Here is a 7,732-nt window from a genome sequence, read left to right as displayed (position 1 = left end):
TGAAAGGACTTTCAAACAAAGGAGAAGACAAGCGAACCAAAGAAAGACCGAAGAGATGAATTTCGAAAATCAAAACCAAAATCCAAGAGCAACATTCGCTTATAATACTCACAGTCTGATCATTATTTCCGATGACAGAAATTATGCCATTCAACAATATGCCATTCCTCTATTCAACGAGGCACAACAATTCGAGCTGAAGCCGGTCATGTTTTAAATTTTGTAAAATATGGGTCAATTTAGTGAGATTCTTACTAAAGATCCACATCTTCATCTTCGGCTATTCATGGAAGTGAGTGACTCATTTAAACTAGTCGGGATTACTGAGGACGTCTTGAGATTGAGATTATTTCCATATTCCTTAAGAGATAGAGCATGAGCGTGGTTGAACTCCCTACCGTCTGGTACTATAACTACATGGAAAGAGTTGGTTGAACATTTCTTAATGAAATATTTCCCTCCATCTTTAACTACCGAGATCCAAAATGAAATCACTTCATTTCAGCAACTTGATGAAAAATCTTTATATGAGGCATAGGAGCGGTTCAATGAGTTATTATAAAAGTGCCCTCATCATAGCATTCCTTACTGCGTTCAAATGGAGACTTTCTATATTGGTCTCAATATTCATACTAGAATGATGGTGGATGCTTTGGTAGATGGCGCCCTTCTTTCTAAGTCTTATAACGATGCTTGTGAGATTATTGAAAGAATTGTTAGCAATAACTATTAGTGGCCAACCAACCGAGCAGCCTTAGAAAGACGAGTAGCAGGAGTACATGAAGTGTATGCACTTGCTTCTTTCGTAGCCTAGGTATCCTCTATGTCTTCTATGCCTAAGAACATAATTGTTAATGGTTTCAATGGAAACTTGACAGGTCAGTAGCCAAACCAATTTGAGAATATTTCTTATGAATACTATGGAGATGACCATTTCTTTGAACATTTCCCATCGAATAAGGAGTCAAAATATTACATGGGAAATCAAAATTGGAATGATCTACAATCAAGTTCTTACAACTCTTCATGGCAGAATCATCCAATTTCTCTATGGATTAATCAATGGGTGGACCATAGCGACTATTTTATGCCATTTCAACCAAATTATCTACCAGAATATTCTCAACAAGTGCAACAACCCCCACCAACTGAATCTTCAAGTAATCTTGAGAATTTGCTGAAGGCATACATAGCGAGGAACGATGAACTAATCCAAAGCCAACCAGCAACGTTGAAGAATTTAGGAAACCAAGTGGGATAGCTAGCCAATGAGCTCAGAAGTAGCCCCCAAGGTATTTGGCCGAGCGACTCAAAAAATCCAAGAATTTTGGGCAAAGAACATTACAAAGCAAGAACTTATCCAAGTTGAAAGACATTGAAGCCCAAGGTGGTTGAGGTTCAATATGAGCCTGTTGTAGCTCAAGACAAAGAGGAATTTTAACTGAGTGTTGAAACACCTATTTCACAGAAGTCAGATCTGTTAGAGTATGCCCAAAGATCAATCATGAGATGGTTGTAATAACATACTTGATTTATCATGTTTATTAATATAAGGCGTTACCATTATTATTTCAGTTTCTTTTCTGTGTGTATAAATAACTATTTTATAATAATGTCCTAAGAATAATATGATTATTCTTAAAATTTCCTTACTCAAGTATTATTGTTGGATAGGACAATGATAATGCATTAAGACTAACATGTAGTTGGTTGATGATAAAGAGTTGTCATTGATATGGAATGTCAGAATCGATGCATGAATATATGTGTTAGAGAACAACATATTGGACTGACCCGTTATGAGTATGTTTCTTGGATTATTATGTAATTGTCATAACATTACTCATAGTGATTAATATATATATGATCCTCAGACTTGAGATCATCATAATCCCAACATCGTGAGTTGTATATTTTGATACAGTCAAACGTACACCGTAATTGGTTGTTCTATAAAGGCTGGTGTTGGATATACCACGATCTATGTAGAGGGATATGGTTGATCGAGATAGGATAAGCCCCTCCTTCATATGGGAGTAATATCTTAGGCCACTTGATTGAGTGAGACTAGAAATGCATGGCCATGCTCAAATAAGTTGATATGAGATGTCATACTTATTTGTATATCGTAGTCTGCTTAAGATATCAAGGAACATGGAATGGACTATGCAAGTGTGACTATTCCAAGACTTGTGTCCAATCCAGAGATAAAGGACTTAAGGATTATTACATAAAAGGTTAATCATAAAAGGTTATATCGAATCATGATTTCTTGTGACTTAGGTAGCAATGATGCATTGCTAAATGGCACTCATTGTTTGTAACATTGGAATCGTTCTAGTATTACTGCTAACGTTGCAAGAACCTACAAGGTGACACCCTATAGTTGAAATGAACAGAATAAAACATAGTTGGTATTGTGTTTGGTTGTCGCTTGAATTAGATTAATTAGAATTAATTTAATTCGGTAATCAAATATCGAACACATTATGTACAAGGTTGTTGTACGCATTATGAGAACATGAATTTGGTTAGTATATAAATTCAAATAAATATATGGTTTACCGAAATTATATTATAATTAATGTAATTATAATTTTCAGTTTAAAATATTATTATATTTATTTTAATTTCTAGAAACCCTAAAAAAAGATATATAAGAATCTCGTTTTTCCTTTGCTTAGGTCTAGCGGCCGTCAAATAAAATTCTTTTAAAAACTATTTTGGGGATTCCTTCCGTTCATAATCAACTAAGTGGATTACGTAGAGGCCGGGGTCACGATAGATTGCGGCTTGGTTCGATAGCAGATCAAACTACTCGTTGTTGAGGCGTTGCTGTCTACTCAGAATAAACATTCAGTAATTTCATAACCTTTATCACCCCGATTCGTTCCTCACACATGGGTCCGTGGTTAGGGTCACCGAATTTTTATTTTTTCCGCTGCGCTGTAGGGGTGCCGGCGACCCAACAAGATCTGGTGATCCTTGATGAGGTACACTCTAAATTAGTTAGTTCTAATTATCTAACAACCTTGTCTGATGCAGAAAAATTTCCATAGAAGAGTTGTCCGGTTAAAGCTAAGATTCCACCACTGCCATATCCTCAACGATTCTAGAAGTAGCAAAAGGATACTCAGTTGAAAGAAATCTTTGATGACAAGGTGAATTTTAATGACTTCGATGCTGCTAAATTTGTAGATATAGTTGAAGTTTGCTCTGGTATTTCCAAGATGGAATCGTTGGCTTGTACAGAATTGGAGCTCAATTCTTTAGACAATCCATTAGAACATATTCTACTAGAGGATTTGCCAAGTGACGATCCATTAGAATATTTGGCTTGGTTAGAAGCTAATTCGAAGGAATTCACTCAAGAAGTTCCATTCTAATCATTAGAGTTATCATCTCAAGAGTATATGCAACCAAATTCGTTGATTCAAGAACTAGATGAATTGGAACTGAATATTTTGTCTCCTTATTTCAAATATGACTATTTGGTTCTATCTCGTACTTTACCTATCATTATTTCAGTTGAGTTCACCAAAGATCAAGAACAAGTGGCACTTGTGATTTTGGAAAGGCACAAGAAGGGTATTAGATGGATTATTTCATATATTCGAGTTACGGCTTGGAGGATTTGTAGGAATTATAGGAAGTTAAACAAGGCCATCAGGAAAGATCATTCCAGGTTTTTCTCTAATAAGATGTTGGACAGATTTGATGGGAAAGAATATGATTACTTCCTAGATGGTTATGGCTGGTATGGCAAATGGCCATTTGACACCACCATGGTTAATGACAATCCTAAATAAAATGGTGGGAGTTCTCTTCACTTTCTCTATCATTATTTTATATTGTTAGTATTTTTCTCATTTGAATAAAATTCTAGACTTAAATAATTTTTTTGGGGTCATTACATTAATTAAAATTCTTTCTAGGATATTAGGACTTAAATGAGACCATCTATGACCCCTCCAGTCTTTCTTGGGAGTTTAATTTAATGAAATCTTTCGAAAAATATTTTTCTAAGTAGCTAGAAGAATTTAAGTATTTGTTCTGTCAAATCAAGGGTCAACTTCTAACCCAAGCACTAATTTCTTTGAGTTCTTTTCAGTTTACTTTCAGTACAAGAGCTTAGGATCCAAAAAGGAGCTGCCATTGGGCTTAAGACACTAATAGGAAGGAAATTGTAACAGCCCATTTTCTGTGAAATCAGAATAGTGGTTTTAAGACCAAAAATCTGACATCAAAATATTTATTTTATTATTATTTTATTGTCTACAACATGATGATAATACCGTATAAAAATTTCATTAAAAAATTTTACTGTTTACATGCTTAATTTGATAAACAGGACTAAATCGTTTGAAGCGCAAAAGCTGAGTTCTAGTAGTTAAAAGTATTAAATATCTATGTAAATTTAAAGTTTGAGTCCTTATATGGTAATTAGACCATTAATGCTAATAGTGGAATGTGATGGCTTAGCATTTGTGAAAATTCTAATGTTTTTAAAGGTTATTTAAGTAAATAGTTAAATAATGATAAAGTTAATGAAATAAATTAAGGCTATCATAATTTATTCATCATCATCAATCGAATTGTAGGGTTTGGAAAGTCATCTTTGAGCTTTTACACTCGGAAACATATTTTTGTTTGATTTGGTATGTATTTTTGTTTCATTTTTATTGATTTCTATGTTTTAGGGATCGTTGTAGCTTAATCTAGCTAGCCCAGGGACTAACATTGAGAAACTGCCAAACTATTAGGGTTTTTTCATTAATTAATATGCATGAGTTTTGATGATTTATGAAAGAAAATGACTAGTTGTTGTTAGATAAACAACTTTTGTTAAGTGATTTATGATGAAATTTTCAAATATGGATTAAATTGAAAAATAGAAAAATATACATGGTGAAATAGTGAAATAAATTAAATATAGGGAATGCTAGGGACCTAATTGATATTCGACTATGGTGGGTGGTGATTAAATTGCATGAATTTCAATTTTTATGAGCTAGGGACTAAATTGAATAGAAATTAAAAGTATAGGGGCAAAATGGTACTTTTTCCAAAATATGATTTTGTGTTAAATTGAATAAATTACATATTAAATTGAGTTGAATTTATTCATTTAGATCAAGATAAACCATATACGATTCTATATCGAGGTAAAGAAAAGGCTTCAGATTAGTTGACTTCATTTTCTACGTTTATTGTCGAGGTAGGTTCGTACGTTAAATAGTATTTTCAATCGTGTTTGAAGAAAAAATCTAATGGCGATCATTGATAGATGAAAAGGGATAGCTTTGGCAATCGAATGCGAAAAGGGATAGCACCGGCTATCGTTCAAGAAAAGGGATGGTGACGACCATCGAACTATGAAAAGGGATGGCTTTGGCTATCGATCTTTGAAAAGGGATGGCTTCTGCCATCAAATTATGAAAAGGGATGGTGAAGACCATTGAATTATGAAAAGGGACGGTGACAACCATCAAATTATAAAAAGGGATTGCTTCGATTATCAAACTATGTTAAGGGATAACTTCGGCTATCAAATTATGAAAAGGGACATGTCAACCATCGTATTATTACCTTGCGTGAGCTTCTGTAAGAGCTTTCAATGTAAGTTTCATTATTATAATGGAAGGTAAGAAATGTGGATTTTTGTGGTGATGAAGAGCTTGAATGCATATGTCTAAGCTTATGAATTTATTAATATCATATTGTTTTGGTTTATATATGCTTTGAGATTTTATAATCTATTGACAAGTTTAACTCATATTCTTTACAAACTTACTAAGCATAGCACGCTTACGTTGTGTTTATATTTATGTGTTTTGTAGTTAATCAGAAGCTCAATCGGGTTGGAATGTCATCGGGGATCTATCATACCATCAATCGACTTTATCGGTACCTATGGATGTTTTTAAATTCGGTTATAATGGCATGTATAGGCTTTTTGGTTGTTGAAATTGCCATTTGCTTTGGCTTGTATTTAGGATTTTTGAATGATGAATGCACCGATAGCTAGGTTAGAAGCCATTTGGATGTTATTAGCTTTTGCGTGTTCAAACAATTTCGAACTTTTTCAAATGGATTTCAAAAGTGCATTTTGAAATGGTTTCATAAATGAAGAAGTTTATGTTGAACAACCTCATTGTTTTGAAAATCCAAATTTTTGAAAACATGTTTTTAAATTGTCCAAAGCTCTATATGGTTTGAAACAAGCCCTTAGAGCTTGGTATGAAAGGCTTTCCAAATTTTTAATCGAAAATGGCTTTAGAAGAGGAAAAGTAGACACCACTTTGTTCATAAAAACTAAAGACAAAGACATTTTAGTAGTACAAATTTATGTTTATGATATTATATTTAGTGCTACCAATGAACTTTGTCAAGAATTTCTAAGATTATGCAAGGTGAATCTGAGATGAGCATGATGGGTGAGCTCAACTTCTTTTGAGGGCTCCAAATCAAGAAAACTAAAAATGACATCTTCATCAATCAAGCCAAATACATCAAGGAAATGCTCAAGAGGTTTAAAATGGAGGACTTGAAGCCTCAATCAACACCAGTGATCATTTCAACAAAGCTTGATAACGATGAAGGACATAAATATGTTGACACTAAACTTTATAGGTCTATGATAGGGTCATTGCTTTATCTTACGACAAGTAGACCAGATATATGTTAGATCGTCGGCACCCCTACGGCGCAGCAAAAAAAAAAAATCGGCGACCCTAACCATAGATCCATGTGTGAGGAACGAATCGGGGTGAAGAGGGTTACGAAATTACCTAATGTTTGTTCTGAGTAGACAGCAACTTCTCAACAATGTGTAGTCTGATTTACAGTCGAACCAAGACGCAATCTATCGAAACTCCGACCTCTACGTAATCCACCCAGTTGACTACGAACGGAAGAAATCCCCAAAACAATTTTGAGAGTGATTTTTCTTTTGACGGCTGCTAGACCAAAAATAAAGAAAAACGGGATTCTTATATCCAATTATTTTAGGGTTTTTAGGCATTAAATAAATATAATAATAATTTAAACTGAATATTATAATTACATTAATTATAATATAATTTCGGTAAACCATATATTTATTTTAATTTATATGCTAACCAAATTCATGTCCTCATTATGCGTACAACAAACTTGTACATAATGTGTTGGAAATTTGATTACCGAATTAAATTAATTCTATAATTAATTTAATTCAAGCGAAACCCAAAAATAATACCAACTATGGTTTATTCCGTTCATTTCAACTATAGGGTGTGACCCTGTAGGTTCCTGTAACGTTAGCCGTAATACTAGAACGATTCCAATGTTACAAACAATGAGTGGCATCTAGCAATGCATCATTGCTACCTAAGTCACAAGAGATCATGATTCGACATAACCTTTTATGCAATAATCCTTAAGTCCTTTATCTCTGGATTGGACACAAGTCATGGAATAGTCACACTTGTTTAGTCCATTCCATGTTCCTTGATACCTTAAGCAGATTACAATATACAAATAAGTATGACATATCATATCAACTTATTTGAGCATGGCCATGCATTTCTAGTCTCACTTAATCAAGTGGCCCAAGATATTACTCCCATTATGTAGGAGGGACTTATTCTATATCGACCAACCATATCCCTCTACATCGATTGTGGTATATCCAACATCAGCCTTTATAAAACAACCAGTTACGGTGTACGTTTGACTGTATCAAAATATA

The 7,732-nt window shown here is 33.8% G+C and overlaps 1 non-coding gene across 1 annotated transcript; it reads right to left on the bottom strand.

The window, feature by feature from the left end:
• Positions 1-475: 475 nt before the first annotated feature.
• Positions 476-582, bottom strand: LOC121219019 (small nucleolar RNA R71). Its single transcript, XR_005915502.1, has one exon. It is a non-coding gene; the product is annotated as a small nucleolar RNA R71 (small nucleolar RNA).
• Between the last annotated feature and the right edge of the window lie 7,150 nt (positions 583-7,732).

This window comes from Gossypium hirsutum, chromosome D06 (assembly GCF_007990345.1).
Source record: "Gossypium hirsutum isolate 1008001.06 chromosome D06, Gossypium_hirsutum_v2.1, whole genome shotgun sequence".
Lineage (NCBI taxonomy): Eukaryota > Viridiplantae > Streptophyta > Magnoliopsida > Malvales > Malvaceae > Gossypium > Gossypium hirsutum.
Note: the sequence above shows the minus strand (reverse complement) of the source record. Positions and strands in the feature narration are given on the sequence as shown.